Source organism: Asparagus officinalis, chromosome 9 (assembly GCF_001876935.1).
Source record: "Asparagus officinalis chromosome 9, Aspof.V1, whole genome shotgun sequence".
NCBI lineage: Eukaryota > Viridiplantae > Streptophyta > Magnoliopsida > Asparagales > Asparagaceae > Asparagus > Asparagus officinalis.
In genome coordinates, this window is record NC_033802.1 from 49,026,148 (window position 1) to 49,037,774 (window position 11,627).

Sequence of the window (11,627 nt, forward strand, 5' to 3'; positions counted from 1 at the left end):
AACCGTAGTACGGTACTCTTACAAGCTTTCACCGAGCTTTTCATTCAGGTCGCGCTTGCTGTTGGATGTCAGTTTGGTCAAGATATTGATGATTGTCTTATTGAAAGCCTCAGCTAGTCTATTTACTGATGGATTATAAGCTGTGGATGTGAGGTTCTGTATTCTGAACTTGTCACAGAACCGAGTGGATGCATGACTAACGAATTGTGATCCGTTATCATAAATGATACGTCTCAGAACACTGTATCGGTAGACATTATGATATTTGATGAATTTGATCACATCACTGGCTTTGACTTCTCTTAAGGGAACGGCTTCAGCCCACTTAGAGAAGTAGTTGGTTATCATAAGGATAAAGCGATGGCCTTTGGCTGATGGTGGAGATATCGATCCGACAACATCCATCCTCCATGTCTCAAATGACCATGAAGTCACTGTCGGATGCAGGTCTTTAGGTGGTTTGTGAATGTAGTTAGCGTGGATTTGACACGCATGGCAACGCTTGGCGTAAGCAACAGCGTCATTGATCATTCTGGGCCAGTAATAGCCCATTCTTCGCAAGCGATCCCAGAGCTTAGGTCTGGATTGGTGAGCGCCGTAGGTACCATCATGGGCTTCCCACAAGGTTTCTTGTGCTTCTGTCATTAAGAGACATCGAAGCAACATGCTGTCGTAGGACTTACGATATAACATCTTTGTTGTCGAATCGTAGTAGAATCACAGAGCGCGTCTGCGAATAGAATCTCGCTCTTTCACATCTTCGGGTAGTATGCCGTATAAGACGTAGTCAATGATTAAGAAACACTAATCTCTCAACTCGAGTTGACCCGTAGCCTGGTGAGTTGCATTCTCTTCCAGAACATGCTCCGGTCAAAAGAGCTGTCGGCTTGCGACGGTGACGCGTTGACTTGTTCCCAGTGGTTGATCAAGGTTAGCTGCCAATGACGCTAGGGCATCTATGTGTGTGTTCTTGAAACAAAGAACATATTCAATGCGAAAGCTTTCGAATGATTCAGCTAGTTTGACAGCCGCTTCATGACATAGGATCAAGTCGTCATTTCTGACCTCGTATTCCCCTGTCATCTGTCTGACGATGAGCTGAGAGTCACCGTAATCTTTGAGGTGATTTGCCCCTAACTCTTTGGCGAAGTTGAGTCCGATAAGTAGCGCATTGTACTCAGTCACGTTATTGAAAGTATCCTAATGTCACTAGGAAGGAACCCTAGAGGGTGGTGAATAGGGTTTATGCTAATCTAATCCGATTTAATACCAAATTAAAACTATTAACAAATATATCCTAGCAAATGTGATATGAACAATATATGTGCAAGTATATACAATTAACATAAGGGTAAACAAACTACTAAAGTGATAGGGCAATATAAACAATGAGCAATTGACAAAGGTAATAAGAATAATAAGCACGAATGTAAAAGTGCGCCAATGCAATCACAAACAAACGATATATTCATGGAGTTCGGTCCCCATGACCTTCGTGTCCACTCCTCACCTCGAAGAGATCTCCACTATCACACTAGGTTTTCTACGCTTACCCGAAAAATATTTACACCTCATAATGTTGGTTTTCAACACTCACTGATCAACGTTCACAATCACTCACAATGTAACTACACTAACTACCACCTCAAGTATTAGTTTCTAGCCCGTGTCTCCCTCAAGTGTTAGGAATTATAACATCTCTCTAGGCATTACCACCTACCCCACTCTTCTTGGGATGACCCCGTCTCTCACCATACACTCCTATTAGTACTAGTGTAATACAAGGTGAACTTCACAATTGGGCACTCACAATACAAATGATTGTTCTCTAAACAATGGGAGAACTCAATTAAGCATAACTCAAGGTTACAATCTCTCACACCCCAAATTATACTATGTATGAAAATACTAAAACCTCAAGTGGGTGTGTGAAACAATGAGATTTAATAAAACAAACTAAACTCAAATAAATCTAGCTTTAAGGAAATAAAAAACAAACAAATAAATAGCTAGATAAGAGTTTAGAAAAACTTCTCTATATGATAACAAGAGAGAGGGAGAAGAGTTGAATGCTCAAACACCAATAGATGATCTCCACTTGTTCTTGTGAAATTATATTCACAAACTTGAAACTCAAAAATGCTTAAAAGATTCTTAAACAAAAACAAACTTTTAAACCCTTGTTAAACTTTCTTAAACTATTCTCTTGATTAAATGAACCTGAGAATATGTGGGGGTATTTATAGGAACCCAAAAGCCAAGAGAAAACAAGGCAAAAAGACCAAAAACCTAAATCTGTAAAAGGCTAAAAAAACTAGCCGTTATAGCATCAGTCGACTGACGGCTTTCATCAGTCGACTGATGAGCTGACCGTTGGAGGCATTTTCCAGCTCATCAGTCGACTGACGGACCTTATCAGTCGACTGATGACCTCATCAGTCGACTTTTCCAGCTCATCAGTCGACTGACGGACCTTATCAGTCGACTGATGACCTCATCAGTCGACTGGTCAGTCAACTAAAACAAAACAGAAAATTTTTTGAATTACATGCACTTTCTTCAGTCGACTGATCGGTAGATTGATTTCATCAGTCGACTGACCAGTCGACTGATAACAGATATACAACCTGTTTAAAGCAGAAATCTGATTTTTAAACTACCTTTAAAAATAGTAAACAAATTCTGAAAAATATAAAACTTTGGGAAATGATTGTAGACATGATAATACACATTCTACAAAAACTGTTTTTCAAAAAGCACTTCCCATTTGAGAAATTTCTTTATTTTACAAAATGGTTCAAAACATGAAAATGAAACATACTTGTTTTGACATTTTGACTTCACCATGTTTTGAAACTTCATAAACTGATTTCATAGACTTATATATATATATATATATATATATATATATATATATATGAGAAACCAATAAAATGTGTGTGTATATGTTATTGAGCTTAAAGTATCTAACACACATAATATAAAACCTAAAACTAAATTACCCAAGCTTGAAGATCTTCAATATAGCTTCGCTTGGTAAACTATGCAGATGAAGCTTAATCTTGAATCTTGACTTGAATTATATTGCTTCACTCCACAAATCCGCCAACCTCCATTGGATTTGATCGTGAATGCTCAATTCCATCCATCCTCTAACATATTATTTGCCTAGAATAAATATAAAATACAAACACTAGACAAATAACATTAGTTGTAAATTGTTTGTTAATCATCATCAAAATAAAAAGACCCAACAGTTATTGGTACATGGCTTAGTTAAAGAGAAAGCTCGGGGTAATACGTGATTTGGCGGAGAGACCAAGACCACCCCCGCTCTTGCGACGATGGACCCGCTTATGCCTATGCGAGATGCTCCGTCGAAGTACAGTCGCCAAACGTATTCCTACGAGGTAGCATTAACCTCGTGGGTTTCATCTGGTATTGCTTCAAATAGGTCAGTCTTCAACTCGAGTGGATGACTGGCCATCAGATCGCAGATTGCTTGTCCTTTAATAGACTTTTGCGGCATGAAGTGTATATCGTATTGAGATGGTAGGAGTGCCCATCTTGCCAGGTGCCAATTTAAGGATCCGGGCTGGGTCATAAAGACTCGAATGTGATTCATCTAGGAGATGACGTGGATAGTTTGACCAACCAGGTAGTGTCGCATTTTCTGGATGGCGAACACTAAGGCCAAACACTCCTTTTCGACCATAGGATATTTTCGTTTGGCTTCCTGCAAGTTTCTACTTAGGTAATAGATGTCTTGCTCGTGGCCGGCATCGTCATTCTGTGCTAAGAGGGCATCAAGAGAATGATCCATTGCCCACACATAAATCAGGAAGGATTTCCCTAAAACCAGGGCCGTCAAGACCGATGGATTCGAGAGATAAGTCTTGATCTCATCGAACACTTGTTGGCAAGGCTCATCCCATACGAAGGAAACACCTTTCTTTATCAGCTTGAAGAAGGGTTGGAACTTACCCAAGAGATTTAAGATGAATCTTCAGATGTAAGCCAAATGTCCTTGTAGTCCTCTCAATCTATTAAGATTCCTAGGTAGTTGAAACTCTTGAATAGCTTGCACCTTGTCGGGGTCTATGTGAATTCCCTTCATCGTGACGATGAATCCGAGGAATTTGCCACTCGACATCCCCAAAAATGACTTCGTGGGGTTCATCTTGAGTTGATGGGATCACATCAGCTCGAACATTGTTCTCAGGTCTTGAAGGTGATTTTCTTTGCTACGACTCTTCACAACCAAGTCATCTACATAGCATTCGACTGTCTTTCGTAGATGATCCTAAAAAATTGTGCTCATGGCGCGCTGATAGATTGCACCGATGTTCTTAAGTTCGAAGGGCATAACTGTGTAACAGTATACCCCTACCGGAGTTCTGAACGAAGTGTGCTTCTCATCTTTAGGGTGCATCTTGATTTGATTATACCCTAAAAACACTTCCATGAAGGACATCCTTTCAAACCTACAAGTATTGTCGATGATGACGTCTATGATGGGTAAAGGGAATTCATTCTTCGGACATGCATCGTTGAGGTCTCTGAAGTCAATGCAGATGCAGATCTTTTTGTTCTTTTTCAGGACTGGAACAGTATTAGCCACCCAATCGGGGTGTTGTTCCTCTCTGATGAAGCCTGATTCGATCAGCTTCTTCACTTCGGCTTCGATCTCTTCCATGATTTGTGGATGAAACCATCTTTGCTGTTGTTTGATAGGTTTGGTGTTCGGGTTGATGTTAAGGCGATGCATGGCGATATGAGGATCAAGACCGGGCATGTCCTCATAATTCCATGCGAAGACGTTGATATATTCCTAGATGAGGGATACAAGGCCTTCTTTCTCCTAGAGAGGTAAACTATCACTGATAAATATGGGCTTAGGATTAGCATTGTCTCCCATATTTATTTGAAGTATCTTGTCCTCCGTGGGTGGCTCACGCTGTTCAATGCAACCACTCCATTGGGCATTGACATGACGATCACATGCTTCATCGTAAAGGGGGATCTGCTCATTCTCTTTGATTTCAGCGGGATCAACCATAGTCATGTTAACTGTGAGGTTCTTGAATAAGTCTCCCACACTAACATCTGAATCCCATGTTGAGGACATCGACGATTGATCATCTGAACGTGTGTCGTCGGATATCCCGTCGAAATTATAGTATAACTCTGAGGAGGAGCAGGTGTAGCCTAACCCCCTTTGGGTTTTGCCGTAGTAATTGTCATGCTTTCCCTTGGGAACATAGGCAGGTCGGATGGGTGTTTTTCGACCCTTGCCGTATTTCAAACTTTTTTTGCGGGTGAAGTCGTAACCCATGTCCTCCATTACGCGCTTCGCAACTTAGCCGTAGCACGAGAATTTGGGGGCGAGATCGTCATCTTTCGATTCGTCCTACATTGTGCTTGTAGGCTGGTAGATCTATCCTTCCAAAGACAATTTCTTACTGGGAATTATTTTGGACAGGTATGACAAAGACCGCTTACGCGGATTCGATCATCTGTTTTTTTATGACAAATGATGAATACATAGGCAAGTGTAGAGAAGAGTTGTTAGATAACCCTGAAATGAGATTGCTAAACTCATCGTAACTAGACTCTGAACTAGACAACAAGTAAGCAAATTCAAGATCTTCATTTAGAATAAGCCTGTACACTTCATCTGTCTTAGTTATAACAAAGCCCTCATAGCCGATTACAACAGGTTCAATGTCGTTGAAGACAAGACCCTTGTTGCTCTCAGGCTCGCTGTCGGCCTTGCTGCCACTATCAAGTTCCTCGGTCGGGGTTTTGTTGTCACCTGATTCAGAGTCTTGATAGAGCAAAGAGTCGGTGAAGTAGTTCTCAACCCCTTTGAAGGGCTGTTTATCAGCAATACCGTTGTAGGCGTCTAAAAATGCTTATAGATATCCAAACACATCTCAAGACAAAGAGAAAATAATGAATGTCATTATCTAAGTCAAAGAGGATCATCCAAAGCTAAAAAAAGCAAAGGAATAGGTGAAACAACATAGAAGAGAAACATGAATATCCGCGACAAGGCATGCTAACGCGCAGTAATACAACAGCAAACACTGATGCGCGTACGCATGGTAGTTACGACTGACGCGCATAGGCACGGCAATGATCACTGACGCGCGTAGGCACGACAGTAGAATGTGTCGTGCATGTTCAAGCGGCATCTTCTTGTGATTTGCTGGCTGTTTTTAGCATCTTTACGGGGTCCACTTAGTTTTACAACTGAGGGAGAACGTGTAGCAACATTGAGGGGCAGTTATCTCCTGAAAACATGCCCACTACCCACGAAAAATGTGGCCACGAATGCAGGGAATGATAGTTACAACAAAAAAAAACTAGAAAACTGCCTCCTTTGGCCTCGGTAGTGTCCACTGCCGCGCCCAAAGGGGACAGTTAACATCAGTTGTTTTACTTCCATTTCCATAGTTATGTACACCTATCCTTATAAATACCTTCCTATACACGAGGTCAAGCAGATCAAAGGAAATTAGAGCAGAAAGACTTGAGAATTTGGTGATTTGAGCAAGATAAAGATTCTTCATTCTTCACAAACATCCTTAAGAAGCTTTTGGCGATTCCTAAAGATCTAAGCTCTGACTTGATCTTTAGAAGAGTGAACATCTTACATCGATAATGTGTTCGCTTAAGATTCTTACTTCGATAAATAAAGAAGAACATCCAAAAGCCCTCACTGTTCAATCAAAATCTGTAAATTGGTGGTCCACGGGCTAACGCACCTCCGGCACAGGCAAAGATCCCACAAAAGTAGGAGTTGATAAATAATTTTTGTATTATTTTCTAGCAAGTTGTAATTTTTAAGGTATTAACAACTTTGCTCGTTGTGTTTAGTTGTTTCCACAAACGTCGCTGCTCCTACTAATGTGGGTATTGAGGTAGAACTAGCTCCTGGTGACTCTACTAAAAGCGAGATGTCTCCAAGTTCAGCTGTGGATACAAGCATGGCTGATAATTCGACTGTTGATCCTGATGTAGCTAAGGGAATAGAACTCGCTCTGACTACCATAGTTGAAGCCAAAACAGTAGTGAGCACAAGTATTGTGTCTACCAGTTCCATTATCGCGACTGACATTCACGTCGCATCAAGTATTGTAGTTGCTACTGCTTCTGCCACTATTGTAATTGCTTCTATAACTATTGCTACATACGTTGTGTGCACTGCGCCGTCAGTTTTCACAGAAACTACGGCTTCTTCTGCAGCTAATCTTGAAGCGGTGTCTTCTGGCAGCATACATTCTTCTTCTATCGTCTTAGCTAGAAATTTTGCCATATCCAAAATATTGGAGAACTTCCTCAGTATTTTGAGGGAATCTCTCGCTCAAGTCTTGGATCGTGGAGGGGACTTTGCGGGAGTTAAAGAGGTGCTGGTGCCTTTCTTGAACTTAATGAAAAGTATGACCTCCGACCTCATAGTTCTACCCTACTGGTTGCATCTGACCAAGGTTGAGGACCTTTTCAGGCAATGGCAAAATTGTCGATCTCAATCTCTTTACCCTCTGGCCGAAGAACGAGCTATGCAAACTATACGGCAAAGGGATGACTTCTTATTTGATCTTGATCGTCAATTGCTTGAGACCAAGCAAAGGGTTAAGGAGCTTAAAGAAATCGAAAAGAATTTATTCTGTGAGGGTAAAAAGGTTGCAGACGCTGAACTTCACAAGCAACGTCAAGTTTAGCATTTTAAAGCTCAACTTGTAGCTCTTCAGACCAAGATGGCAGAAGCTGAGGCAGAGTTGACAGGCATGGTGGATATGAGGTAGATATTGGCATCTAAACAGGCACAACATCAACCCTTGCTTCAAGCAGAACTCGATCGAATGGAACAACTAGAAAAAGTTATTAGTAATATGAGCGCATATTCTGATGAGGAGCTACGCAGACATGCTTTGGCTAAAGTTGAGGCAGAACATCAAGAATCTTTGGCCAAGCTCGCTGAAGAGATTTGCCAGACCACTGGATTTATTTAGCCTCATTTCTTTTTGACCAGACTTTTGTAGTTTTTTTAATAAGTAGAACTTTTGCTTTCTTTATCCACTAACTCTACTTTACATCTCAATACACATGACTCTTCTACATTAGTCTAATATTGAAGTTCATAAACTTCATTGCCTTGAGATTTAAGACTTGAAGTACAAATCTTATCACTTTGATATGAGGTTGAATGCGAACTTCATCTTGCATTTCAAATCTCACATCTTCAATCGAGGTTCGACCTTACGAACTTCGTTAGTCTGAAGTTGTGAAGCGAGGTTCGAACTCCTCTCAATTGAGTCTCAGAATTTGAACTCAACTAGAGAAGTGACCTTCGTTATATCAGATGAGGTTCAGATCAATCTTAATTGAGTCTTAATATTTGAGCTCAATTAGAGGAGTGACCTTCATCGTATCGAGCTTCGAAGACGAGGTTCAAGTTAGCTTTAATTGAGCTCCAAGTTCAATCTTAATTAGGTAAATGACCTTCGTCATAATAAGTTCTAAAGATGAGGTTCAAACTAATTTCGACTGAGTCTCGACATTCAAGTTTAATCGAAATAGTGACCTTCGTCACTTTTAACTTTGGGACGAGAGTATATCTCGTTGAATGATATTAATCGAATTTTAACAATCATGAAACTATTGATCAACATGGAACTGTTGCTTTGTTTCATTAGCATTAAGTATTTGGTACTTATGTGTCGCTTGGAGCCACGTTTTCGTTGGCGTTAATTACGAACGCAATTAATTGCGTTGCTTCATTTCCAACACCCTTTGGCGATTCGATGCTCAGGGATTCGTGTAACGTATCCTAGTCACTTGGTTGGTTTCTTTGCCTATAAATAGGTAATCGCTTTTTCAAGAAGATCCATCTTCTTCTTTTTCGAGCCTTGTTTCAATGACTCAGAGGAGTCTCTACCTTTTAATGTTCCCATATTTATCTCCTGCAAAGTATCAAGCTTTCTTGTCTTTGATGGTCGTCGCCGGTGAGGTAGGAAAAATTGATGATGCCCCTACTTCAGGTAACATTTCTGATCCTTGATCTGATGGTTGCTCTTGCTTTTTGAAAGTTTGACGAGGTTCAGTCATTTAACAGACCTCAAGCTCTTATTTTATGCAATTCTGACCCATTGATCTTTGTAGTGGCTTGCTCGTTTGGGTATTTCTCAATCTTTCAGAACCGAAGTCAGGATCTATTTCGATAACTTGTTAGACTTTTGAATGTAACCTCGAAGAGATATCCAAAGTTTAAGCCTGTTTAATTTTTTGACATGCCATGCAAACCCAAACACGCAATCCTTCATCTAGACTTCGGGCTATGTGACAGCTTGGCAGATTTAGTGAAGTGCTTCTTTTCACAAGAGCCAGCAACAATATTAGAGTTGCTTCCTCACCCTGTAACTCATCCACATTCTGTGGAGATGCGGGAAGTACTGATCCTATGCTCGGAGCTTGTGGTGTGTCTATTAGCACTCAGTTTACCCAAGCAGATGGGCGGGTGCTACCAGCACCAAAGTTAAAAGTTGGGCATGGAGAGGACTTCATGCTAAGGAACGGAAGATGGAACTTCAACAACAAGAACCGAAGTTCAACACTATTGTAAAAAACTTAATAAGTTGCATAAGAAGGCCTTGTCGAAGGTCGTTGAAAGAACTTGTAATCGAACCTCGTACTGTAATTCGGAGATCATTGATAAAAAAACCCTAATGCCACTAGGAAGTGCTCTGATACCAATTGAAAGAACCCTAGAGGGGGGGGGGAATAGGGCTTATGCTAATCTAATCTGATTTATGCTAATTTAAAACTAATTAATAAATATCCTAGCAAGTATAATATGTGATAAGATATATATTGTAAGGATACACAAATAACACAAGGGTGAAACAAGATATAAGCAATATAGTGGATGAAATAAACAATGAGAGAATGACAATACAGATGAACAAAAATATAATTACATCAAACCAAACTCAAACAAGCAATATGATCACAAAGTTCGGACCTTCCGTCCTACGTCTCCGCTCTTCACTCCCGGGGAGAAATCCACTATCACACCGTGTTTTCAACGCTCACCCGAAAATGTTTATACCTCATACTCGATTTTCTAGCTCACCGAAAACTTTATAATCAACATTCTTGCAATCCCACTCTACACCCTCTAAGGGTTGGTCTCTAGCCCGTGTCTTCCTCAAGTGCTCGGATTTACAACCTCTCCCTGGGCTTTACTACCGACGCTAATCCTCTTGGGACGACCCCGTCTCTCACCATACACTCCTCTCGGTGTATAAGTATTTTACAAAGTGAACTACACAATTAAGCACGAATACAAAGATTTGTTTTCTAATACAAGATGAGAACTAAGTACAAGCTCACTCTCTAAGTTACACAATCTACAACCCTAATTATACTATGTATGCAAATAGAAAAAGTTCAATAGGTTTTGTGTGAACAAAGAGGATAAATGAAATCTAACTCAAAAATAAACTAGCAATAATATAGATATGAAATTCAAGAATAAAAATGCTAGATAATTAAGTTAGGAAAACTTTTCTATAGATCAAGAGAGAGAGAGAGAGAGAGAGAGAGAGAGAGAGAGAGAGATGAGTTGAAACTCAAACACCAAAGGATGATCTCTTCTCGCTCTTGTGAAATTCTCTTCACAAATGAAACTTTTAAACACAATTAAACAAACTAAACACACACTTAAACTCTTTTAAAACTTGCTTAAAACATTCTCTTAAGTAAATAGAACTGATGATATGTAGGGGTATTTATAGGAACCCCAAAGCCAAGAGAAAACAAGGCAAAAAGACCAAAAAACCAAAACAAACAAAAGCTGGAAAAAACTAGCCGTTACAGCATCAGTCGACTGACGTGTTTCATCAGTCGACTGATGAGCTAACTGTTATAAGAATTTTTCAGCTCATCAGTCGACTGACGATCTTATCAGTCGACTGATGACCTCATTAGTCGACCGACGATCTTATCAGTCGACTGATGACCTCATCAGTCTACTGGTCAGTCAACCAATATAAAAACAGAAACTATTAATGATTCCAGGCATTTTCTTCAGTCGACTGATCCCATATATCACTCGACTGATAACACTTTATCAGCCTATTTAAAACAATAAAAACTAATTTTTGAAGTGCCTTTAAAAATAGTAAATAAATTCAAAAAATGTAAAACTTTAGAAAATGATTGTTAACATGAAAATGAACATGTTACAAAAATTAGTTTTCAAATTGCACCTCCCAAATGAGAAATCTCTTCATTTTACAAAATAGTCCAAAACATGAAAATGAAACACTTGTTTTTGACATTTTGACTAAACCATGTTTTGAAACTTTATAAAATAATTTTATAGACTAAATAAAAGATGTATATAATGATTGTTAAGTCTATAAACCAAAAACATAATCTTTTCTCAAAAATACATATACTATGCAATAAAATATGATTTTATTGAATTAAATAAACTTGATATTGATGAAATCATATATAAGCATATAAACATGAAACAAGTATGAATTTTCCAATTATATTTATTTTTTTCATATTTAATCTGAAAACTATAAAACAAAAAACGTGTGTGTGTGTCT